Source organism: Macaca fascicularis, chromosome 6 (assembly GCF_037993035.2).
Source record: "Macaca fascicularis isolate 582-1 chromosome 6, T2T-MFA8v1.1".
NCBI lineage: Eukaryota > Metazoa > Chordata > Mammalia > Primates > Cercopithecidae > Macaca > Macaca fascicularis.
The window spans coordinates 18,081,577-18,109,295 of record NC_088380.1 but is presented as its reverse complement, the minus strand read 5'-3'; the positions used below and the strand labels follow the sequence as shown (position 1 = coordinate 18,109,295).

The 27,719-nt window shown below is 40.8% G+C and overlaps 1 long non-coding RNA gene across 1 annotated transcript in view; it reads right to left on the bottom strand.

Annotated features, from left to right (window-relative positions):
* LOC102128720 (uncharacterized) overlaps positions 1-27,719 on the bottom strand; it is a 48,890-nt gene that overhangs the window by 2,831 nt on the left and 18,340 nt on the right. Inside the window, exons 2-6 of the long non-coding RNA XR_012413596.1 lie at positions 14,360-16,717; positions 8,405-8,541; positions 4,205-4,256; positions 3,777-3,849; positions 2,329-2,426 (exon numbers count right to left, since the gene is read on the bottom strand). This is a non-coding gene — a long non-coding RNA (uncharacterized lncRNA). The remainder of the gene's footprint in view (positions 1-2,328; positions 2,427-3,776; positions 3,850-4,204; positions 4,257-8,404; positions 8,542-14,359; positions 16,718-27,719) is intronic.

The window sequence follows — 27,719 nt, the reverse complement described above, 5'->3', positions numbered from 1 at the left end:
TTCCAGGTCCAAGTTTTACACTAATACGTGTATATAAAAGTGCATACATTTTCTCAATTTGAGTCAAAATACCAAAAACTACACAACAACATTTGTATTAATTAACAGAAAACAGACATGGCAAGGAATAGCACACTACATGCATGTGCTGGACCTCCTTGTAAATCACCTCATGTAATCAATGACAATCCAATTGTTACCATCTATTTCAAATGATGAGTTCTTGTCCATGAAATTTATTTCTTATTTATCGAGGTAACAGGAGTAGAAATTAATCAATCTTCAAATCAGCTGCTCATAATCACAAAGTACATTTTATTAATGTGCTAGAAGAACAAATATTGGAAAGTTTTATTTGGCCTCAGACTTGACCCTACTTAGAAATAAGGTGACAGTATACTGCATTTCAAAAAATATACATTCCTCATCAGCTCAACAGCCCAAGCCAAAATATACATCATCCTAGATTCCACTCTCCTTGTCACTCTTCTCACATGTGGTCAGTTGCCCACTTCTGCCATCTTTGTTTAATAAATAGTTATTATATCTGCTTCCGAGCAAGGCTGTGCCTTTTATTTGTATCAACTGCACCTCCCATTATGCTGATGCATAGTCAGCACACAATAAAGGTTTGTGAAACGAACAAATAAAAGTTTGTGACGTTTATCGACGTCAGAAAACAATGCACGTGGGAATGTAAATTGGTACATCCATTATGGAAATCCATATGGAGATTCTTCCAAAAAATTTGGAAAGAACTACCATATGATCCACCAGTCTCGCCTCTGAGCATACCACATATATCCAATGGAAACGAAATCCATGTGTCAAAGAGGTATCTGCATTCCCATGTTCATTGCAGCATTATTCATGATAGCCAAGAGATGGAATCAGCCTAAATGTCCAACAATGGAGGGATGGATAAAGGAAATGTGATATATATGCACAATGGAATACTATTCAGCCTTAAGGAAGAAACCCTGTCATTTGTGACGTGGCTGAACATGGAGGACATTATGTTAAGTGAAATAAGCCAAGCATAGAAAGACAAATATCACATGTGGAATCTAAAGAAGTTGAACTCACAGAAGCAGAAAGTAGAATGGTGGTTACAAGGGACTGGTGGGGAGAAAGGTGGAGTTGGAGAGATGTTTGTCAAAGTATACAAAATTTCAACTGGACAGGAGTAGGAAGTCCAACAGATCTATTGTGCAATATGGTGACTACAGTTAATAACATTGGACAGTATTGTATTCTGGAAAATTTCTAAAAGAGTAGATTTTAAGCGTCCTCACCACAAAAATCATAAATATGCATATGATAATTAGCTACATTTAGCCATTCCAAATGTATGCATATTTTAAAATATTACATTGTACACAATAAATGTATATAATTTTTGTTTAATTTTTTCAAATAAGCTTTCTAAACAGAAAACATCATTAAAAATGAAAAGGAAATTTTAAAACCACAGTGCACAAAGAGAGATATGGAAAAAATTGATTTTCTTGGCAAACATGGATTTTATCTTTCTAACAATTATAGATATTTTCACACAATCGATAATACAAGCATACGTTTTGTGTACTGGTAAACACAAACCCCATTCAAAATGGTGACATTTTTTCCTCCATCTCCTGTTAGCAATCTGGTTGCACTTACCTGTTAAACATTAGTTTCCTAGAGAAGAAGATACTATCATTTCCAACTGCAGCAAACAAAATATTCTACAGGACATATAAATCCTGTATAAAACCTGAACTTTGAGCTATGAAATTCTGGTGGCTTCCTCAACCCAGTCAGTATGACACTGTGAAATCTAAGACTATACCAGAAATGCTCATTCATTTTAAGGTATGTGTGTTTATTTAAGGCTATTTTGCTTTTAACCAAGTGGTTATCCTCAAAATATACAGCTTCTATTGGGGAGGATAAAAGGAGAAAAATCAAAGTTTAATCTCCAGTTCTCATGGGAAAAATCTGAAGAGCAGTTGTCCTCCTTTAAAAAAAAGTTAATAAAAAATATTTTCATGAAAAGATAAGATCCTGGCATGTTAAGACAATTTAACCATTTTAATCTGATGCAATCATTTTCTCTAAAATAGATACTGTGTTTGCTATCCAATGGGCAGTGGTTTGGGAGAGCGTTTCTGAAAGATCCTTTGGTTAGTAGCCAGGACAGAATTTACCTCAGGAACAACAATATCCACACACAGTGACCATTCCCACTATTCTTTTGACTACACAGCTTACACTAAGGTAACAAAAACACCAGCTATGTTTTCAGGATGCAGTCAAGACCCCATCCAAAAAGAAAATAAAACTTACATTTTAAATTAACTTAAACGGTATGCATTAGAAGAGAGTGATTTTGCAATTGCTGGATCAATCAATCAGTCACTTGACTGTGACTTGAGAGGAGGTTTCTAGAAGAAATTCAAAGTTTGGATGAATGCCTGAGGGTAGTCTCTTCTTACCTTAATCCACATGTTTCTAACCCGTAATTATCTTAAAGTTATCGCACACACACACACACCACACACACACACACCACACCCTTTCTTGACTTCACTGAAACCCACTGTCCCCTAAGGATACTGCTTCTCCTCTCAAGCAGGGGCTGGGAGACGTTTTCCATCAAACTCGAAATATCCCAGTATCAGAACCAAGGCAGTGTCCTCCTGACTACCCAATGCCACTTGCAGACAAAAAACTGCACTCTCTTTTGTAAGCCGCTCCTTTGAGTAGTTGACAATAAGAGCCTCTTCTCTCTCCAGTCCTCACTTAATCATTTGGTCACTCCTTAAAGAATTTAGCACCCAACTCGTCGTCTTCTTTTCACCCAACCTTACCATCATGCTAAGCAGATTTAACATCACTTGGATGTACCATCAACACCTTGACCAGCAGTTCCTTACCCTGATACCCACTGATAGTTGTCATCATTCACCCCAAGCACCAACTTCCACAGTCACACCATGAATTTGGTCAACACTGGAAACTGCACTTCAGATAATTCTGCAATAACATGAATACCTTCACAAACACCACCACCACCACCTTCAGCTTCCCTTTCCAATGGCCTTGTTTTCGTCCCCTCATACAACATTTCTACCTATCAAGAACTGCAATCCAGTGACACTTCTGCTTTCTCTACATTCATCAGCCTCCTCAGCTCTCTACACCTATCAGTACAATGTCACCTCCCTCCCCCGTGTCCACCTCCAACTCCTGGCTTAGTATTTTATCTGGCCTATTCCTATTCATCCTTACTCACACCGCTTTCTTAGAAAGGGGCTATCCATACTTGTAAGCTAGATGAAGTTCTTCTGTTAAGCCATCTTGTAAGTTCTTTGTGCTTTTCTTAGCTATTCTTCAAACACAACAATGATCATATTGCAATTAATGTCATTGTGGATTTGAACATGGAAGGTCTCTTTTATCCTAGATTGTAAATTGGTTAAGAGCAGAGATCATGACTGTTTTACTCTCAATTATATATGTTGACTAACACCATGCCTGGCACATAGAAGGCACTCCAGAAATATATGTGGAGTCACACACACACACACACACACACACACATACTTATGCATACGCACTCATACACTTACCCACAAAGATTTCTTCCAGTAAATGGGTATCTGTATTATGCAAGCAATGTGAAATCAAAAAGAACATTTTGGGGTTTTTGCTGCCTAACACCAAAACTAATTGCAGCCACTCTTCAAAAAAAAATGCAACAACTTTACAAACAGCCACATCCTGATTCTCACAGTAGAAAGCTCTCCATTCTCTGGTGAATATTCATCTGTTGGGAGGGACACTCACCAAGAAGCTCAGCACTTTCTGTAAAGAGAAGCAGCAAGAGAGGAAAGAAAGTCAAAGGCAGGCTCCTGCAATGCAAAGGTGCCAGGAACAAGGGTGCAATCCCAAGCTGTGTAACACAGGATGGAGGAGGGAGATCTCACTTTTATTGTAAACAGCAGAATTCTTTAAAGGTAGCTCCATTAGCAATCAGATCTCAAAGATGGTGGAAACGCAAACACCTGCTTTCTTGTTAAGGCTAGGGGGCTCCAGCATAATTTCTCTGGACCAGGAAGATGGAGGAGTCTTACTTCTCTTCCCTTCCAACTGCATCCCCCACTCAATCCTAGATTGCACAAGGAAGTCAACACTACCTCCCCCTACACGCTCCAAATACCTCTCTTCACAGCGTTGTCAATAGATTCTCTTCATCCAATCTCGGAAGCAGTCTGGAAAAAGAAGCAGAAGAGAGAAGAAAAGGGAAAAGTTCAAAAGTACTTTAAACTCTGCCAAAAAAAATCAATTAATACGAATATACACAGAGAAATGAATGACAGAGGTCACCGCAGCAATGTATTTCCTCATAACTCCTTCAACTGGCCAGGGCCAAACCAAGGTGTGCAAATAATCTGGGCAACTGTACACTTTGGCACACCTTTGCTATGTATGCATACCTTCAACATTTATTTAGAGAAGAAGCTGGAAATTGCACAGGGCAGGACCAGGAAAGAACTGGCAGAAATGTTCAACTGCCTGGCCAGTGCCCTGAGCTTTAGCCCCAGAGTTGTATGTCCTACTCCGAAGCCCTACAAGTCATAGGACCCATTCACCCCAGAGCCAGTGTATCCTATTTCTTTTTTTTTTTTTTTGAGACGGAGTCGCCCAGGCTGGAGTGCAGTGGCCGGATCTCAGCTCACTGCAAGCTCCGCCTCCCAGGTTTACAGTGTATCCTGTTTCTTTGAGATCTCAGTCCCATCCCTCTAGTGGTATCAAAGTACCCTCCATGTACATATAGTGCTGTCTTTGAAAGGAGCCATGATAGACTTTAATCCAAATTTACAAAGAGAAAAACTGGAGTCCAAAGAACTATACAATTAGCATAAATACTGGGACTACACACTGCCACATAATAAAACAGACAGCACCAAAATATATAATTAAGTATAACACCTATACACTAGTATAGGTCAAACAGCTGAATGATTTAAAGGAGTTTTTTGTTTTGTTTTGTTTTGTTTTGTTTTAATCAACTAGGTACTTCTTAATGCAGTCACTTGGGCATGATACAAACAAAATCTTTCGAACTACAACACATCTTAGAAACAACAAATACTACTGCTGTTCACGTAGCAAGGAAAGTTACAAGTAAATCTCCCAATAGCTCAGGTGTAAAGAATTGTTCTAACAATATCCATTTGTATTAAATCAAATCACCAGACTAAGGCATCTATTTTGTACCGTTTACTCAGAGCGACAGACAAAAAGACAGGACTTTGGGTTTATTTATATAAACATTCTTCCACAGGTAGTCCGAGGAGGAAGGAGTACAATGTAATTTGACGGTGGATGAATCTGCACAAAAAGGAGACTAAAAAAGAAAGGTTTTTGTGACCCAACACTCATGGTTTACTTTTTAAAGTTGTGAGGAAAAGAAATGGCAAAGCTTTCTATTTCTGTAAGTTTTTGTTCTAAAGAATTGAATCAAAAATAACAATACCTAATCATCTCCAAATTACTTCAACTAAAAACACCACTAAAGACCTTATAATTTTTTTTTTAAAAGAATTCATTTTTCTTCCTTGGCCCTGAAAAGGATGGTTTAAAAATAGCTTGATTTGCATCTTATTCTTTTACTGCCTTTCTACAAATACATTTTGAAATGCTTACTTACGGGAAAGCTGTGGCCTGCTTAGCTTTCATCATGTATGAGATCGCACTACTTCGCTCACCTGGAACTGTGGTGGTCTCTGTGCCCAGCAACGTGAAAGACCATCCAATAAGGAGCACCCTTGCTAAATGGTATGTTTAAAGTATGTATAGCTACACGTAGTTTCAAATGCATAACTGATTTCTCAAGAGAGAAGGGAACTCATGCCAGAAGCAAGGAAAAGATTGAAAGGCAGGCCTGGAAACAGAGCTGGCCCAGTAGCAGCTCCAAATATGGCAAAATGCTAGTGTTATTTAAGACACCAATACAACATCCCTGATGATGAAACAGGAGAAGTTCCCTTGCCCCCTCGCAGGGTGTGCAACAGCAGGAGGGGCTCGCTTCTTCCCTGCCCCACTGCTCAAACCTCTAGAGGAGCAGGCAGACGGCTGGGTTGTGGGATTCTAACCCAACAGCCGTGTCTAGGGGTGAACGATTGCAGCGGAAGCCCCAGTGGGCGTGTGTTACAGGGTGCTCTTTTAGTTTTGCCATCTGTAGGCGACTTGTGTTAGTCAGCTCAATTAGACCCCTGGCTTATCTCAAGGACAGAGGACTTTCTGTATCCTAAGGTCCTTGCCTTGTTGTACCGCAAGAATCAGATCACACGTGAGCCTGGAGAATGAGAGCAAGGTTTTATTGAGTGGAAGTAGCTCTCAGCAGGCAGGGGAGGCAGAAGGGAGATGGAGTGGGAAGGTGTATTTCCTGGGGTCAGGCCACTTAGCGGCCTGGATCTCCTCCGACTGCCCAGCCGAACTCCACGTCCTTCCACCAGTCGGTGGCCTGCCAGGGTCTGCCGGTGCCTGTGGACGTGCTCTTCTTGACGTCCTCTGGATGTCCAGCCGCTTGTGTGACTGCCCACTAGGGTTTCGGGGTTTTCATAGGCACAGGATGGGGGCGTGGCGGGCCAGGGTGGTCTTGGGAAAAGCAACATTTGGACGCAAAGGCAGGAGTGCCTGCCCTCACCCAGGTCTGTGGGCACAGGCCCCAGGGTGGAGCCCTGGCCAGAGACCTGCCTTTCTCCTCCCAGCACTTCCCTGCCCCCCTCCCTTATCAATAACATCTGCATTTGTGGCTGGGTAACCAGGGTATTCTTCACGTAGTTGCAAGCGTCTGGCCAATATATTGATAGGGTTTGGATCTGTGTCCAGGCCCAAATCTCACGTTGCACTGTGATCCCAGTGTTGGGGATAGGACCTGGTGAGAGGTGATCGGATCATGGGGGAGGATTTCTCATGGATGGTTTAGGACCATTCCTTTGGTGCTGTCCGCAAGACAGTGAGTGAATTCTCAAGAGAGTTCCGGTTGTTTAAAAGTGTGTGGCACCTCTGTCACTCTCTCTTTCTTGCTCCTGCTTCAGTCACACGAGGTGCCTGCTCCCATTTCACCTTCCACCATAAGTCAAAGTTCTCTGAGGTCTCCACAGAAGTAGACGAAGTAGACCCAATATGCTTCCTGTACAGCCTGCAGAACCATGAGCCAATTAAACCGCTTTTCTTATAAATTCCACAGTCTCAGGTGTTTCTTTATAGCAATGCAAGAACAGCCTAATTGATACATTATGTCTTCAAGTGGGGGTGAAGACATGCCGAACATTTACTGCTTGAAATATCCATTATATGATAGTCAGGGTGTTGTATGTTGAAAGCATGTATGTATATAGCTTACATTATTAAAAATTATTGCTTTAGAATAGAAAAAGGAAGAGTGATAAAATATTAGGCTGAACCATATGAAATTGCTGATATTTTATAATTTTTAGGCAACAAAATTCTCAAATGAGAGCTTTGGGTCCAATAAGTTTGCTTTGCCCGAGGCAACTTGCCTCACTACTGTAATTCAGGGTCAAGCCATGTCCGAGACCATCAGACATTTTGCACATCCAAGCATGACCACTCCATGCTATATTATGCTAAGACAGTCTCTATAACTTTCTCTGCTTTAAGTTACATAAGTCTCCTCTCTGTTACCCAACCTTTGTGGGTGCCAGGTCCTTGAAAGGAAGCTATAGGAGCAGGTAAAACTTCTTTCCATATTTCTTTGTGTGGAATTTTTACTTTTCAACTGTATACCAGATGTAAGGAAGTGTTCTTGCTCGAAGGCCATCTGTCATTGCAGAGGTAGGATAGATACACATAATGACAGAGTAGAAAAAAATAAGTACAGTGACCCAGGTTTAAATCCTGTCACCTGCTGTTATTGGTTGTGTTTCAATTCTTGACCTGCAGAATCCTTGTCTATAAAACTGAACTGGGGACCATGCCTAGTCATGTAAGTTCATTGTAAAATTCAAACAAAACGAAGTCTGTTAAGTATTTTGAAACGCCAAGATACAACCATGTCATCAGGGAAATTTACATAGAGAACAGAGCTGGGATAACATAATGCTAGAAAAACCAGAAAGCGATCGGACACAACGGTTCACACCTATAATCCCAGCACTTTGGGAGCCCAAGGCAGATAGATTGCTTGAGTCCAGGAATTCGAGGCCAGCCTGGGCAACAAAGCAAGACCTTATCTTTACAAAAAAAAATCATTAAAAAAGAAAAGAGAGAGAGAGAAAAAAAACTAGAGTGGGCCAAAGTTAAGAGCTCTAGAAGTTCAATTCCAAAAGGAATATTTATTCAGAATACATCAAAGGGTCTACTGGAATTGGAAACATAGTCATCATACTTAAGGATAAGGACAGTCAATTCCTTAGATGCAGGTCTTCTGAGTCAGTGGACTCCACACTCCTGGACTTGCATCCAGATTATCATCGACTTCTGTACTGATGCTTGCAGGAGATGCTCTGTAGACTCCCTGTATCTCTGGACACACAGAAAACAGGACAGTCAAGTTTTTCATGTTGGACAGTATGAATTTAATTTGTAATCTCTATTTGTCACATATATCCATAATGTTCTTTGTGATAGTCTCATCTGAAGCTTCTGGAAAAATAGGGGAAGATCTTATGGACTGTTAGATTGGAAAGACGTAACTGCCCAAGACTTCCTAAAAGTTGACCCTAAGGGGACTTGTGGTTATGAATAGAATGCCGTTGGTTGCAGGAGAACACAATCCTGTTAGACTAACTAAAGAAGACAAATTAATTGCAAAAAATCCATTTAAAGAGATGAGTGAATTATGGAACCAAAAAGAATTAAAAGAACAAAAATTCCAGAGAGCAGAGTGTTTTGGCAAGGTTAGCTACCTTTCACAGGCTATTTTCTTTCTTGGGATATTTGCTGATTTGAAACACAGATCAGATCTGGTTCATGCGGAAGCACTGTAGGAAGGAAAGAGGAGTGAGCAAAGCTTGTGGCATTCATAGAAGCAACCACAACAATTTGGAAACAAAAGTATCCCCACATGCCTTGCCAATTTTCCTATAGCACCCTTGCTAAATTGAGACTGAGTAAAAGGTTAGGAGTTTCTGCAAAGTAAGTTAAAATCTTCAGAAGTCCCATAATAATTGGGAGGAGAAGTTCCACTTGAGGAAAGGAGTCTGCTCAGAACATGGCTGGTCTCCCCAAGATGCTCATCAAATTTGGATGGAGAATACGGCAGGATGCTAAACAGCCTGAACCTTCCACTGTCTTTCAGAGCTCTCAATCAACAGTGTAGAAGAGACAGGCCTGAGAAATAAAAACAGAACTAGAGGTGGAGGGGATCTTACTAAAATGTCAACCCAGTCTTGATCTAGCTCAGCCTCTTGGATTGGGGTGATGACCTCCTCACCTTATCTGCTCCACAGAGAAAACACAGATTCCTGTCTGGTCAAAGTAGCATCATACAGAGCTTTGACTTGTGCTTTTTCCACAATGTCTGGCATACAGTCACAAATTACTAACATAAAAAGAGGCAGGAGATTGTGATAAACTACCAGGTGAAACAAACAAACAATATAAGTAGATGCAAAGAAAGAAAACGATATTTTATTTAGCATCTTAAGATTACATTTTGATACAATGATCAGTATATTAAAGAGACTGAAAGACAATATGAATGAAAGTTATGAAAAGATGTGGGGTTTAATCATTGAATCAAAATCTGTAAAAGTAATCATTCTAAGACTGAAAAATACAATACTTGAAATGAAGACCTCATTGGATGAGTTGAACAGTATAGCTGAAGATTGGCTCAATGATCCCAAAGACAGATCAACATGAAATATTTGACTAGAGCACAGAGAATGCAAAAGAATACACATATCAGTCACATGCAAGTCATAGTGCAAACCCCTTTATTCCTATTATTGGAGTTACTAAAGAAAAAAGAAAGAATAGGGTAGGACAAATATGTAAAGAAAACATAGTCAAGAATTTCCCAAAACTCTTAAAGCTAGCAATCTTCACGTTCAAGAATCTCAGCCAACTCAGGATAGCTATAAAGACTCCTCAAGGATCTAGAACTAGAAATACCATTTGACCCAGCCATCCCATACTGGGTATATACCCAAAGGATTATAAATCATGCTGCTCTAAAGACACATGCACACGTATGTTTATTGCAGCACTATTCACAATAGCAAAGACTTGGAATCAACCCAAATATCCATCAATGACAGACTGGATTAAGAAAATGTGGCACATATACACCATGGAATACTAGGCAGCCATAAAAAAGGATGAGTTCGTGTCCTTTGTAGGGACATGGATGCAGCTGGAAACCATCATTCTCAGCAAACTGTCACAAGAACAGAAAACCAAACACCGCATGTTCTCACTCATAGGTGGGAATTGAACAATGAGATCACTTGGACACAGGAAGGGGAGCATCACACACTGGGGCCTATTGTGGAGTGGGGGGAGGGGGGAGGGATAGCATTAGGAGATATACCTAACGTAAATGACGAGTTAATGGGAGCAGCACACCAACATGGCACATGTATACATATGTAATAAACCTGCACATTGTGCACATGTACCCTAGAACATAAAGTATAATAAAAAAAAAGAAAGAAAGAAAACCACAACTAGGCATTTCACAACTAAACTGCTGAAAACGAAAGACTTGCTGATTCTAATGGGCTAGATGATCAATGTGCCACAGTCCTTATTTTAAACCCATATAAAATATTTCACAAATTATCTGAATATCGCTAGTTTAAAAAGGAAATTCATTTCAACAAAGTCAAAACAAGGGACAAATGAAAGATGGATAAATTGTGTTTATCATTTGAAGGTTGTAGCTGCTTTTCAAACCAGATGGAAACCATTTGTTTCTAATTGTCTCATAACTGAGATAAATAAAACCAATTTTAAGGAGAAACTTTATGCCTGACAAGTATGAGTCAATTGGAACATTGAGAAAACAATTCAAAAGAAGTCGAGTTTAGAACTTTACATCTTAACTCTTACTTTGTTTTGTGCTTTGTTTTTTGTCTTTTGTTTTCTGTTTTTGAGATGAAGCTTCGCTCTTGTTGTCCAGGCTAGAGTACAATGGTGCCATCTCGGCTCATGGCAACCTCAGCCTCCTGGGTTCAAGCAATTCTCATGCTTCAGTCTCCTGAATAGCTGGGATTACAGGCATGTGCCACTATGCCCAGCTAATTTTTGTATTTTCAGTAGAGACGGGGTTTCACCATGTTAGTCAGGCTGGTCTCAAACTCCTGACCTCAGGTGATCCACCTGCCTTGGCCTCCCAAAGTGCTGAGATTACAGGCATGAGCCACCGCAGCCGGCCTTAACTCTTACTTTGTATGTTGACTTTAGAAAGCACAGATATACACTGTAGACAGCTTGACTGAGATTGCTCACATACCAGAATAATAGAGAATCAGGTGTCATTGTGGGTAGAAACAGAAGTAAGAAATCAACATTTACTGAGCCCTTAACAGTGCCAGGCATTAGACTACCTTTCTTACAGAGAGCACTGCAGATATGAAATGAACTTCACATAGATCACACATGGATGTGGAAATGAACCCATTCATTAGCCTGAATGCCCATAAGGTAAATCATTTCAGACAGTACAATATCTTCAGCTCCATCTCATTTCTTTTTTCATTCTATTGAGAAATAAACATTCATTCCAGCTGCCAGCTTCTGGATTTGTCTGGAGTGTTGCAGACCCAAGTGGAATCAGCCTGGGTTCCCATCGATTTCTTTCTTCAGAAACTAAGCTTGTGTTCCTCTTCTCCTCCCTCCTCTCAGAAACTACTGAGCCCTCTCTCTCTTCACTTGCACCATCCCCTCTCCCCACCCACAAGCCCGACTATGAAATGGGATGTCACCCTACTTTTGCCTCCCCTTCCAGCACATATATTCATTTCATCTTAAATTGTTTCTGCTAATCACTTTGGGAAACAGAGATAATTAAAATCATAAGCATGAAGGGAAAAAAATGAAATCATAAACATGAAGGGATTCAAAATCTCATCATTGGCCTGAAGCTGTGCTTCCTGGAGCACTCTTTATTCTACATCTGAAATTATAACTAAGCACAGTTGGGATTCTGCCCCTCTTCCCCCACTGTCTCAGCTAATTTAATTCTGGGTCCTATTCGTTGATTGAATTAAATCCTACCGATGTCATGAAAACATCCAATGTTTCCCCGCTCCAAGTGTTCAACTCACAACTCTGAAGCCCACCAAGAGGTCCCTGCTGAGGTACCAGCTATTTCCTCTGTAAGGCGGTAATCTCCAAGGTAAACAATCCACCAGCACCTGGTACCTCTCCTTACCCTGCCTCCTTGGAAGAAAGGAAAAAGAGAATTTAGCAGAAAAAAATTCCTAAAACCTAACAAAGTGTCCCAGCCCCTTTGGACAGACCTATGTACCCATCTGTCATAAGTAAACCCATACAACAAGAATGTTGCCATGTCTTTAAAAATTCGTGAGTTCCAGCCAAGCGCAGTGGCTCATGCCTGCAATCCCAGCACTTCGGGAGGTCAAGGTAGGTGGATCATGAGGTTCAGGAGATTGATACCATCCTGATCCACAAGGTGAAATCCCATCTCTACTAAAACTACAAAACTTAGCCAGGTGTGGGGTGCATGCCTGTAATCCCAGCTACTCGGGACGCTGAGGCAGGAGAATTGCTTGTACCCGGGAGATAAAGGTTGCAGTGAGCCGAGATCAGGCCGCTGAACTCCAGCCTGGCGACAGAACTACACTCCATCTCAAAAATAAATAAAAATAAAAATTCCTGAACCCTCAATTTGTCTCCCCTATTCACTCAATTGAGTCATTATCTTTCCAAGCTAGACACATAGGAGCTATCTTTTCCTCCTTCCTTATCCTTTCCATTTGATCTGTGGTCATCCCTCATTCCCCTACTTATTTTATCGCCCCCTTTTATCCTCACACTTTTTCTCTTGTATGTTGAATGTATTTGCTAGTTACATGTTAATCACCCTTGAATTATCTTGAAAGAAACTGATACCGGCTGATGTTTCAAAGATTGACTTTCTATACCTGTTCTGTACTTTCACTTTAGTGATCATTTATTCTATTGTTTTAGGTTAATACTGTTGTTTTCATACCTTAAATAACTTTGCTTCCCACAAAGTAGAGGGTTTTGTTTTGTTTTGTTTAGCATTTCTTATTTAACGCTTTATAAACACAATAACCTAGGAAAAGGGGTTACTTTACATCTACCTTCCACTCCTGCAGCTTTGATTCCTGGCACACAGCATGAAAAGCAAGCAGAGGAACACAGCAGTTAGCAACTTTCACCACTTTTCACCTGTTCTTCCCCATTATTGAATCTATCTAAGGAAGACATCACTGTGACTGCCAGGAGATGTCAGGCCTCAAAAGGGAAGTTGAAAATTATGTAAGAAATGAGCCCAGTGACCTCCATTTCCTTGCCTCCTTGGTAAATAATTTGTGGTTTTCCAAAACCGGAGGCATATTTTAGAGTTCAAGCAAGCTTGGCAGTAAATTGTCCCAAGGCTCATAAAAATGTGCACACGGGGTTTTGCAGACACCAAATCAAATAACTGAAGTGAAGTGAAACCAAAACCGAGCAGATGCGTGTATGCACAGGCATATCCCAGTCCCAGAATTGCAGACAGAGTTGTCTGTCTTTTACTGTGTAACATCAATTCTAGAACATTAAACAGTTCAGTGGTAGGGAGGTGCAAGTCGCTCTTCCTTTAACCTCCAAAATATTTCTAACATCCAGTTTTCACTGCTTTCATCAAAGAGATAGCTCATGGGTTACAACTTCGAACTTTGGAACAATTCAGGGTTTAGCAAAGCCGTTGTCCTCTGCTTCTTGTCTTCTGCATGTGCTGAGAGGATTGGGAAGGGAAGTCGGCGCTGTTAGTAAAGAAACGGAGGACAGAGGTGGGGCAAGCAAAGACACAGGCTCTGGTGTTGGAAAAAAAAGAAAAACAAACTTGAGGATCCTAGCAGGCTCCAGATCACAGGGATTAAGAAGAAATTGGCTCAAACTTAAATACTAAGTGTTCACTTCTATTTCCCTTCTGAATAAAACAGTAAGGGGATTGTGCCAATACCCTCCAGCAGTTAGCAGAAGAGTCCCAACTAGAATACAGAACTTGAGACGGTAAGTTCACTGCTCAGTGGACATATACCCAGATCACAAAGCCTTACAAATAGGGCTTTCTACATCCTCCCAGACCCTCCTACGTGTTTGTTTTTGTTTTTGTTTTTGTTTTTTTCCTCAAAGCGCCTACCTGAATGATCCTCTTCAAGAGAAACCAGGTCATAAGGCTTGTTCTCTTCTCTGCTGCAACCACGCAATGGACCTTGAAATCACTCAGAGCGAGAACCAGAGCCTCACAGTGGCCTCCAGGGTGTCCACCATCTGCTGAGCTTACACCTCCACCCGCCCTGCCACCCTCACCTCTCAGGTCCCTCCAGCTGAACCCCTTTTTCACTCTGTCCCAACCGGATGGGGCTCATCGCTGCCTGCGTCTTTGCACTTTCTACTCCTCCCCCAGAGATCTTCTCACCCTGTTCTCTCTCCGCCCGTAAGTCTCTGCTCAGACATTACCTTTTCAGGGAGGCCTCTCTGACCATATTATCTAAATGGGTAAATGACAACTCTTCAAGACTCTTGTCCCCCACCTGGCTCTGCTTTTGCATACGGTACTTACCCCCTTCTCTTTTTTTTTTTTTTTTTTTTTTTTTTTTTTTTTTTTGCTTTGAGATGGAGTCTCGTTTTGTCACCCAGGCTGGAGTGCAGTGGCGCGATCTCGGCTCCCTGCAGCTTTCACCTCCTGGTTCAAGTGATTCTCATGCCTCAGTCTCCCAAGTAACTGAGATTACAGGCATGTACCGCCACACCTGGCTAATGTTTGTATTTTTAGTAGAGATGAGGTTTCACCATGTTGGTCAGGCTGGTCTTGAACTCCTGACCTCAAGTAATCCATCCACTTTGGCTTCCCAAAGTGTTGGGATTACAGGCATGAGCCTCCGTGCCCGGCCCTCACCTTCTTATATTCTATATAATTTTTGTCTTCCTCACCAGAGTATGAGCTCTGTGAAGCCGAGAGCTTTCCTTCCTTTTCTTCACTGATGAATCCCAGCATAAAAAATTATGTCTTGTACACAGTAGGATTCAACAAGGAGATCTATGTATTATTTATATGTTTTTATATATCTCATTGACATATATGTTGTTTACATATATATCTTATTTACATATATCTCATATAGGTATATACACAAATGGTCCCTAACTTACGATGTTTTCAACTGTACAACGGTGTGAAAGTGAAACACATTCAGTAGAACCTGTACTTCAAGTTCCCGTACAACCATTCTGTTTTTCATTTTCAGTACAGAATTCAATAAAGTACATGACATATTCAACACTTTATTATGAAATAGACTTTGTGATGATGATTTTGTCCAGCTCCAGACCAATGTAAATATTGCGCATTTACAAGTTAAGTGTCTAAGCACATTTGCAGTGGACTAGGCTAAGCTACGGTGTTCGAAAGGTTAGGTGCATTCAGTGCATTTTTGGCTTGGAATATTTTCAGCTTACGGTGGGTTTATCAGAACATAACCCCATCGTAAGTTGAGGAGCATCTTTCTCTCTCTCTCTCTCTATTTTCTCTCTCTCTCTCTCTTTCTCTCTCTCCATATAAATGTATATACACACATACACACATATACATATATATACACACACATATATACATGCTCTGTGTGTGTATAGAGAAACAACTCTGTTCTCTGAGTGTGTATATATATATGTGTGTGTGTGTGTGTGTGTGTGTGTGTGTGTGTGTGTGTATGCACAGGGAGAGAAAAGAGAGAAAGAGAAATCAAATCATCCATGGCTACATTTGAGAATAGATTTGTGTAATGATCTTTATTTTACCAATCAAAAAGTTAATGAAGAAATGGAACGGACAAATACAAGTACCAACAATATTATACTTAATTAAGGTTTTTCTCTTTTGATTTAATGACTAGACTTATTATAACTTCTTCTTACAAAATAAATTATTGAGCAGAACACAGGTTTGTTGAGGACCAGGAATTTTCAGGCATTCAGAAGTCTATCCTAGTCCATCCTCTGGGTCTAATGGAAAGTTACTTGCTCAATGTTTATGTGAGCCAGGAACCAGCAGAAGTGGGTGCATGACTTCAGTGAAAACACAGGGAAATTTTAGAGGGTGATGGCGTCGGAAGTCAAGTTGCATATCTGGAAGCCATCTCTTCCGTGATTCGTGACTTTAAGGACAAGCGGACATTTTTGAAAAGGTACATGGTGGTTTCTTTATAGTTTGGCACAGAGTCACTGTGGACTCAGGGTGTCCCAGACACAGGGAGCAAAGTGGGTGGCAGAGGAATGTAAGGGTGGTTCATGCTGACTGTTTGATCCAGCAGACATTTTTGAGACTTCTAAAAGGTTGGCATTTTATGGCCTATTTAGTCATTTAAATCCTCGTGGGCCTTTGACCAGCAGAAGTGGGTGAATAACTACAGAGCAGTTCAACCTGAACTTCCAATTGCAAAAAAGAAAAAGTGAGGGGGCAGGGGTTTGCTGGTGAATGACAGTCTCTTCGTGAGCTTCCCTGAAAAATAAAACAAAATTAAAGTTAAAATAAAACAAAATTAAAGACTACTGAAAACTAATCTAATAATATTGACATTTCTTCCCCCAAAATATCAGCTTTAAAGAACTGAATAGAGGGTGGTGGAGAGACTGAGCTTTCCTTTGTTATTGTTCTCTTTTGATCATTTCACTGCTCCTACTTTATTTTAATAATGCGTCCAAAGACTGATTCACCCTCTGTCTCCCACTTTAATAAAGGTTCATTAGTGGATTAGGAGAGATTTGAAACCGAGCCCAGTGGAGTCAGCAGAGACAAGTTCCAAACAGCCATTCAGCACATTTTGAAAAGCGCCAAGCTAGCAACTTGGAAAAGAGCCACCAATAAAATGTGGGTGTACTTGTGTCCATGGAACCCCAGTGGACAGACAAAGCACCCCCACTTCCAGGAGGGGCAACGTGGCTCACTGAAAATGTTCAAGGCAAAGATTGTTGTGTCTACTTTGAGCCAACCCCAAGAAAATAAATATAGCCCATCCACATGGAAAATCAGGGAGAAACTGATGACCACATATATTATTATAATCAAAATAAGTAAATAAGTGCAGCCACTTGTGCTACTCTGGAATCCCAGCATCCTCTTTGAAATCTACAAGCCCTTCTCAATCGTAGCAGGTCCCACACTCCTACCTGGCCTACAGAGGGGGTCAACCACTGGTGTTTGTAAGCACGCAGGTGGTTCACACCTCAATGCTTCGCTTCCTTCTAAGCCTTCTCCAAGGGTGAAACTAAGGAGGGAGCTGTTGACTTCATCCTTTTTCCCTGTTTCCATAGGTTTTATCAAAATTATTTCTGATGATATTTTCAATATGTACACAAAAATTCTACTTCTATTAGTATTACGAATATGATAACAAGCTAACAATTGAGCACTTGTGAATTTTTCTAAGAACGTTACAGCCATTAGCTCATTTAATATTCAGAATCCTGTAACACATTATAACCCATACTCTTGATTGTCTGATTTAAGCCATATCTATAATGTCCTTTCTCTCCCAAATTCAAGCAAAGGTGGTCAGAAGACACAAATCAGGCCCATAAGTGAGTTTCTGCTTATTGGAAATTTGAGAAAAGCGTTGATTTTCTGATAAAAAGGCCGACTCAGCTAAAACGCTCCCATGTCTCTTTTCTCTTCTTTTTGTATGAAAAGTAGAATCGCACACACGGTATGGCAGAGACAAAAAACCTCATTTCTCTCACACTATTGATCAACAGCACCTGCTCTTTGGGTTTCTCTTTGTTTAAGCTACTGTAAGTCATACTTTCTGGTACTTTCAGGCGAAGATATTCCTATCAGATGCCATTTACTGGTGAGGAAGCTGACACATGATGAAATGAAGCCATCTATCCAAGATCACCCAGGTGAGAAGTGCAAAAGCTTAGCTTAAACTCAAACTCTTTTTTCCCAGAGCCCACATTACTAACCACTATGGCATGCTGTGATGCCCTTGGCAACCATTAGATTAGAAATAAGGACATTCTAGGCTGGCCCGGTGGCTCACATCTATAATCCCAGCACTCTGAGAGGCCCAGGTGGGCAGATCACCTGAGCTCACAAGTTCGAGACCAGCCTGGACAACATGGCGAGACTCCATCTCTACTAAAAATGCACACGAAAAGAACCCAGGCATGATAGTGCATGCCTGTAATCCCAGCTACTCAGGAGGCTGAGGCTGGAGAATTGCTTGAGCCCGGGAGGAAGAGGTTGCAGAGAGCTGAGACTGCACCACTGTACTCCAGCCCAGGCAATAGAGCCAGAAAGGAAAGAAAGAAAGGGAAGGGAAAGGAAGGGAAGAGGAAGGGAAGGGAAGGGAAGGGAGAAGGAAGGGAAGGGAAGCCGCACACCACCAAGCCCAACTAATTTTGTATTTTTAGTAGAGATGGGGTTTCACCATGTTGGCCAGGATGGTCTCGAACTCCTGACCTCAGATGATCCACCCAGCTCAGCCTCCCAAAGTGTTGGGATTTGCCACTGCACCCAGCCTATTGTTATTCTTTTACTCAAGTTCTCTATACAACTTTTGTATTAGCTACAGAAACACAAAGTCAAGTTCTGAATCCTCTTGCCTCTGCTTGCAACTCTGTTGCCATCTCACCCATCCTGGATCTAGCCAATACTTTCCTTTAATTTTAAATTCTTTTAATCTGTGGAACATGCCAGTATGCCAGAAGTTTCCTAACTGTATTCATTTATATGATGCCAAGGGAAAATGGAAAGAGGAAGAAAAGAAAGGGGGTGGGGAATGAGAAAGGGAGGATGGGGGAAGGGAAGGAAAGAAAACATTGTTATAACTATTTTACCAGAATTGATACATTGTGTTGAGATAACCTTTTTAACTTTCTATTTGGAAATAATTTTTAACATTACAAAAAGTCACAAAAATAAAAATAGTACAAAGATCATCTATCCATTTAGCCTTTACCCAGATTTTGCTGCTGTTAACAGTTTATTCCCATTTGCTTTGTCATTTGCAATAGATGATAGATGATCAATAGATCAGTAGATTAATAGACTGCCAGATGATTGATAGACAGACAGATAAATAGGTAATTTTTTTCTGAACATTGTTTTTTATCCCTAAATACTTCAGTGTATCCTAAGGGATATTCTTTTCTACAACCACCATGGGCTTATCAACTTCATACATTTGCATTGATACAATAATTTTCCTACTCTAACAATCATATTCTAGTTTTGTCCATTGACTGAATAATGTCCTTTCTTGCATTTTCTCCCACCAGTGCAGAATTGGTAGAGCTTCATTATAGAAGCGTTTGTTGCTGCTGTTGCTGCTGCTGTAACTGTTTATATATTAGTTCAATTATTTGATGAAAAACTGTTAGCCCTTGAATAGGGGCCAACCTGTGGATAGCCCTTATCAGGACTCAGGCTTCCAAGAGCAGTTCATACTTGACCTCATCTCTTCCATGCCTACCCTCTGTTTTATCCTTTCCACTCCTTTTTGTTGCAGAAAGAAACAAACAGCAGGGCTCGCTTTAGACCCAGGTGAGCTGGGCTCCTCCCTCAGTCCTCACGATTCAGGGGCCCATGAAAATATCTTTCATGATAGTTTCTGAGAACCCCCTCCCACCCCCAATCCTCTGGTTCCTGGGCCTGGCTGGAGCTGGTAGTGTGGTCTGGGCAGGTTTCCTGAGCCCAAATGGGGATTTGCTTGTACCCAGTCCCCCTTTCTCCCTTTTAGAGTTCTTTCCAACCCACTTTCTTATGCACGAGATGGGCTTGACATTCCAAAGAGCTCCAGAAATCGTGCCTGCAAGGTCATCCTGGGGCCCTGGGGCTGACCTCCAGTTCCAGAAAAGCAGCCTAGGGAGTGGATTGATTCTGCTGACTGGCACAGGGTTGCTGTCATGGGATGGTGTGTGATTGGGCCACCAGAATGGTGCTGACATCCTGATTCTGAATGATTCTCACTCACTCGGTCACAGGATGAGTTCAGGACTCTGGGCTCCCAACAGCCATCCGCCAGCCCTTGGGTTCGAGCTGCATGTGAGGTTTCCTGCCTCCTCAGTTATCCCCCTTGCTGCTACTGTGGTGTTGCCTCTGCTCTGCAGCACCCGCGGTGGCAGGCAAGGTTTATGCTGTGCACCTGCTGCTGCTGAAACCCAGGGCCATCGCCCCATCCCTCTGCAGGCTGCACCACAGTGCTCGAGGGTGGCTTCACCCACCTCCTCCAAGGGCTTTCCAGATGGTTGTTCTGCAACACCAGCAGGCTCTTCCAATCCATGTTCATTCTTTCCTCCAGCTGATGGGGTGCCTGGCCCTCCCAGGTTAAGCTGAGCGAGATAAGGGTCAGGGATTCCTTGCATAAATAGGATCACTCTTCTTGCTCCACCACTGGAAACAGTGTGAGGAAACCAGGGGTGCAGTCAACATGAAAAGAGATCACATTTTAGGAATGCTGTCATTACAGCCTCAAGGGTTCAAGAGACGACATGGTTGGAAAATGTGTTGTTCTATATTTATACCATAAAGTTCCAAAGGGTAAATTTAACATGACCATAAAATAAATGACTATGCACATTTTCCTGCATACTCTGTGCATTTGTGGTCATCTTCAAAGAAATACGGGCACAACCTCTGAAAAAGCCATCGGAAGCCAGTATTCACAGGCAGCAGGATGGATGGTACAGCATCGTGAGTAATGATGTAGCCAGCATGAAACAAATAGCATTGGGGACTTTAGAGGCAAGAAGAATCAGAATGTCTCAACGCGGACAGGTTCTGACAAGCTATAGGTCTTGAATAATAACACAATTGCTACCCTTTTCTCACAGTGGGAAATATGAATTATCCAGGAACAGCACACTTGACAATAACTAATATGAAGAGATGATTTCTGGATCCGGAAGGAAAGAAGTAGTGTCGGGATGGTACAAAGAATTATCAAGTAGTCTGGACAATAAACAAATACATCAGTACCTCTTTACCTATCATTCTAAATCTTCAGTGATCAATCACTAAACCTCATATACGTTTAAAATTTTGCAAAGCATTTTTCAAAGGAATTGCTTGTATAAATGGGAGACCCACACAAAAAAATACTTGCCCAGAGTCCCACACATCCTAGTGTGGGCCCTAAAGAGCCAGACACGTTCTCCATGTCCTAATTCTAAGAAGGCCATCACAAAGCGTGAAAGCATTCGAAAGACAACTCAGTTTTTCTTACATCTTGATCAATTCCCATTGACTTTTAAGCATCGTAGAAAGTAGAAAAATTACAACTGGAAAATGTGCCTGGAATACAGGGAGATACCCACTGAAACTTGAGACCAGAGTAAGAGACACTGACTTTAGCTCAAAACAGTGAAGTCTCCAAGGCCACATGCACACCCTTTGAACAAGGAAGAAAACATGGCTGTGCAGTTGCACAACTTGAGGAATAGCACATGGGGATGGGCTGCCAGTCTAGCTACAGAAGGAAGTATACAATCCCATTACTACAAGCTAAGAAGGACAATTCGTCATGACAAGGTTCTGTGGCAGTGTCTAAGGAGTCACTGTACTTTACTCAACAGTAAAACAGAACTCGGAAGAGAAGCTGATCTGTTTTCACAACTAGGTGAGTCCTAGTCACCTGTTCCTTGGAAACTGCTTCATTTTCTTTCTGCTTCTTTTGTGCTACACCCACGTTTTCTTCCCCTTCTCCCCGGGTCTCCTGTTCTGCAGGATTAGAGCTCAGCCCAAAGCCGTATGTTCTGTTCCTCCCCAGCAGCAACATTTCCATGTTCGGAAGTGCCAACCTATGCACAGTTCTTCTCATGTCAGTTTCATTGTTCCTTCCCTCCTTCACTTTGTGATAATTATGCCTATTGGTATCTCCATTTATTTTTCCAAAGAGCACTAAGAAATGTATAACCCCAGAGCAACAGAAGCACAACCCACCACTACTTCCTTTTTTTTTTTTTTTTTTTTTTTTTTTGGAGTCTTTGGCTAGGATCAAGTTACCATTTGCTGTCTTCGTATGCTGGCAGGAAGAATTACAGAAATAAATAAGTTAACCCTCACTTCAACAATTACCGGAAACCATGATTAATTCAAACAAAAGATATGTGCAGTGACTTTAACATTTAGAAGGGCCAAATTATGCTCTCCTTTCTTTATTGAGTAAAGCATACTCTGCCAAGGAAAGCCTAATTTCTGTGTTTCTGTCACTTAATTGGTAGTAGAGGATGGCTACAACTTTTTTTGGAAAACTTCAGACATGACAGGGAAAAAGAACAAAAAATTAAAGAAAACAAAGAGTATGGTAAAACTGTGAGAGGGAAAGGAGGAAACAGAAAAAATGAAAGAAAGAGGTATGTCTGATAGGATGGAGAAGGAGTCAGTTCCACGTAGATAGAGAGACTCTTGGGATATGGTTTTTGCCAGATGCCATATATGTTGTATATGCAACTGGGATAGCAATAGCAGAGGTTGTTTTGAAAATGAATTGTCTAATGGGAATTTGCTGCACGCCTATCTTACGCTATGTGTGAGGAACATTTCAAGCCCAGTGGTTACACATCAGCATTATCTTCTATTGTTACATGTCAGTGTCCCTCTTTAAATCACAGTGAGGGCTGGGATGCAGGAAAAATGAAGCATGGGTCCACCTAGCACAATACCCTTTTTTCTCAGCAATTCTATTAACATAACAATTGTGCCAAATGTCACAATACAAATGCCAACAGACAGCTGGACACGGGGGCTCCTATAATCCCAGCACTTTGGGAGGCCAAGATGGGAGGATTCTTTGAACTCAGGAGTTCAAGACCAGCCTGGGTGACATAGTAAGACCTCATCTCTACTAAAAATAAAAAAATAAAAATTAGCCAAGCATGGTGGTATGTGCCTGTAATCCCAGCTACTCAGGAAGCTAAAGTGGGAAGATCATTCGAGCCCAGTAGTTCAAAGCTGCAGTGAGCTCACATGACTGCACTCCAGCCTGGGTGACAGAGCAAGGCGCTGTCCAAAAAAAAAAAAAAAAAGCCAACCAAAGAATTTGAACACATTGTTTTTATTCTGGCTTTACAAGGAATTTCAGCATATGAAGAGATTTCCTTGCTTAAATTATTTTGCTAAAATATTTAAATAATAGCTGGCATTAATGAGTGAGTGTGATGTTCTAGGTATACTTTCAGGTACCTTAACTGTAATAATTTATGGAAACCTTACAATAGGTCTACCTTCATTTTGCAAATGAGGAGACTGAAGCTCAGAGGGACTAAGCAACCTTCCCAAAGTTTCCCTCTGGTAAGTGATGAAGCTGGCTTACAATCACAAAGCAGCTTATTCGAAGCTACTTTTGAACTCTCAGATATTCCAACACATTAAATCAATTAGCATCAACTAGCATTTTTAATGACTTTTTGATTTGGTTCTACTTGCTGCATCTGCAGTTACTGTCATTCATCCACAAACTAAATATGCTTTGTCACTCTCCTGATTTTTAAAGTGCTCTGTTCTCCTGAACTTGACAAAAGCTGAATATTCATTCAGGAAGCACATAACTGGTGAAATCTATTAAACCATCCATGCCACAGATCTGAAACTGTCATGGGTAGTTCAGTAATTTTTGAGAATCCACAATGCCCTTAGAACTGTACAGAAGATGAAAGAATATTATCTCTACCTCACCCTCTTAAAAAAGCCAGAGAAAAAACCAGCAGAACTTCTTGTTCCCGTATCTGCTGGCACATCATATGCTTTTAGATACGATCATCGAGACAAGCAGTGTTTCATTTTTCATTTTAAGCCCCACCCTACAACCAGCAGAAGAGAAAGGTTTCTAAATCACGCAGACCCATGTTACTTTTTCCAGCGGAGCTGGCGAGGGAGTAAGGTGCTGTTTTTAATTCTGGAAACCAACACACACAAGAGAAGTCTGATCCTACAAAACCATTCCTCTGGGACAGCATCACCTTTCAGTCTCATAACATTTCATTGCCTATATAATTCACACTTTTAGAGTATAATTACGGGTTAATATCACATTTGCACACAAACTTCACACAGGCACAATAAATCAATTACAGCAGCCTGAAAAGTCAAAGACACATCTCTGAGGTATCTGCTTATCCATAAGCCTGTTTAGAAAAAATTCCCTTCCCTGTTTAGTTTGTCTCCAGGGCTAATGCCTAAATCCAGAAGCCTGAACTTTCCCATCATCTCCACATCTCTTTTACTCAAGGAGAGCTCCAAACTCCATTTTAGGACTTTTTCTCAAACAGGTTCTCTTAATGGTAATATTCAAATAAATGTAGAAATGTTTCAATATTAATAATTCATCTTTAGTGGGTTTTATCATTTGCAATTTACTACCTCATATAGTTTTCTTGTAACACACCAAGCAACCCTGTGACATGTCATGTGAGTGACTTGTGATTATCAGCATTTTACACATAAAAAATGTGACCTGAGAGAGGCGATGTAATATTATTACTGGTTACATGGCTGGGAGATATTACAGTCAAGATTCATACCTAGGTTTTCCGAGGCTGAAATGTTCAGCAAAAATCCACTTTAATATGAATCAGGCCATATGCACACACATTTTATTAAACAAAAATCTAGAAAATATCCCAAGAGTAGATTGTAAGCATCCCCTGAGGTATTTTCTATGAATTCAAGCATACTACAGCTACCACCACATAAAAGACAGATGTGAAACCAGACTCAAACTGAAAACCAACAGAACTATTTTTATTGCCCACGCTTTGTATAAAAAGCAAGAGGAGAAAAGAGCCTGAAGATCAAATGACAAAGAACTTTCTAAATCTGTCACTTAGTAACATATTGCTAAATTCTTGTTCTCTTTGTCCCAACATGTTAAAAGTCTGCCTTCTACAGAAGATTTTATGTTCTTTCTCTGTCTCTCAATACTCTACCTTCTCGATTGCAATGGAAGAATGACAGGGTGACTGATTAATACACGCATAATATCAAAAATGTGTAAAGAGAATTTTTTTTGTCTTTGACATTGTTTGTGTTCCTCCCATTTATACTAATTTTTCAGGTATGGGTATTGTATTTTGAAGATCCAGCATACTGCAAAGCCAATTAAACACAGAGGACATAACTTTCGCCTTGGGAGATGCACACGTGCCCACAAAACCCGCCCCTGAGTTGCCCCTTTCTCTATGTCTGCATTTCAGATCATCTCTAAAACATTTGTGGGCAGCTCATAATTCTTGCCAAATCCATATTTAACCTTCTGCAGTCACATTAGTGGACACGGCTTCGGCATTCGTTGCCTAGAAAACAGATCAATAGACTCTACATTTTGAAGGGCATCAAATCCTCCCGGTCTGCAGCAGAGAGGCGGTGGGCCTGAGAAGAGCCAGCAGCAGTCAGATTGAGCCTCACAGCGCTGCCTGCACCGGAGGGAACAGAACCTTTCTGGGACTTGCCTGGCATCCCTCGCCTAGCAGGGGCTAAGTTGCTGTGCTTCTCCTGGGCACTCAGAAATGCATCATCCTGGGCCAGCAAATCAAGGCCGAAGCGCAAACGAATTACAGTCTGTGTGTGGCCAGAGCAATCCCAACGACTCCCTTGATTAAACTTTAGAGGGGTTTCAAAACGTCTGCAGGAAGACGCGTTCCAGCCCAGCTGTCTTTTCTCCCTTCCGCACCTTCAACAAACTGTTGGGCAAGATTACAGGACAGTCTCCCTTTCCCTATTATATATTTCTGTAACAATTTGAGTCTCTTTAAATGGTAAGCAGATATCCTTCTTATCAGAAAAAAATAATAATAATGCTTAAAAATTACCTCCAGCTCAATATTCTTTTTTTATCATTGCTATATCTGAATAACACGTTCAAATGAAAACTGTGTTGCCTCTGTTTGAGTCCCAATCATGAAGGGCTGAGCTGCTTCCAAAGACCATGAAGAATGTGCTTCTGTTCAATTTAAATGATTATCTCAATGTGGAATACGAGTAGGTTTTGTTAGGGTCTTTGAAACCATTTCTGTGTCGCATATCATAAAGTCTGAGCCATTCACAACCATGAATAAAATGACAAGTTGTAAACGAGTAAAATGTAAAATTGCATGCACTGCAATTTGACCCTTTCATTCAAAAGCTGAAAAATCTGTCTTAATTCTGGAAATTCCTTCAATAGACAGAGTTGGAAATATTCCACCAAACTATATGTTTGTTTTATAAATAAAACACATCATATCACATATCCAATGTCAAATATGCTCTTGGCTCTACCTTCAAAGGCTACCTCAGACCTAATCGCTGCTCACTCCTTCTACGGCTTCCATACTGGCTCAAACCATTCTCCCTCGCCTAGATCATAGACAATTTGTGATTCCATGTAGCCCCTTAAATGTCTATTCCAAACACATGACCCTCTGAAAACATAAGTCAGATCATGTCACTGCTCTGCCCACTACCCTACAATAGCTCCCTGGTTTCCTCTGAGGAAGAGCCAACACCCATAAAGGCCACCAGGCCCTCCTTGAATTGCCCCCATTAGAGCTCTCCTTCTCATCCCTGATCCGGCATAATGGCTTCTTGCTATCCTCAATTATGCCTTGGCTGCAGCTCCTCTCTGCCTAGAAACCTCTCCTCTACATATCTGCATAGCTAACTCCCTTTACTTCCTTCATATCTTTGCTCAAATTATCCCATTTCAGTGAGGCTTTCCCAGACATCCATATTTAAATGGTAACCACTGCCTTTCTTCTTCCCCCACTACCCTACTCCACTGTTCCCTGTTGCCATAGCAATTCGTCTTTTCTGGGATATTATATAAATTACCATTGTATTATGGTGATTGTTTATCATCTGCCTTTGTTCATTTGGTTCACTTGTATATCTCAAATCACCTGTAACCATACTTGACCCATAGTAGGGGCTCAGTAAATATTTGGTAATGGATGTTGAAAGAAAGACGAGTTGGAAATGGCTAAAATTTATATTATCCTTTACCAAGATACTCCATTGCAAATTTTGGAATTTCCTTTTTCTTACATACAGTTCTTAATATTGATTTACCTCTCCAACATAATCCACAAGGGAATAAAAGAAGGTTCAATTCCTCTCTTTCTATTCCAACCAAAGTTACACTTTTTGAGGAGAGAAAGTGGAAACTAGGCCTGTGAGCTCAAATTTTCCCCACTGTGCATAAATGTTTGCGTATGTGTATCTGTTGTTAGAATGGCCTCATAAATTGTAACAGCAAGTCAGAGAAAGCCAAGTGAGCTATCCAAAATTCAACTAAATGTCATCTTAAATACTATCCAAAATTCAACTGAATATCATCTTAAATATTCATCAGAGTTGTAAGGTCTTAAGACCATGAAAGCATGCAGAATCACATCAAGAAAAAAAAATCTTTACCACTTAATAGAAACTATACTTTTAAATATCTTGAGATTCCATCAATTGTCTTTAGGTGGTACAAGAGTCTTAAGAAGTCAAGGAAAAAATATATTTACAACTCTTACAAAAC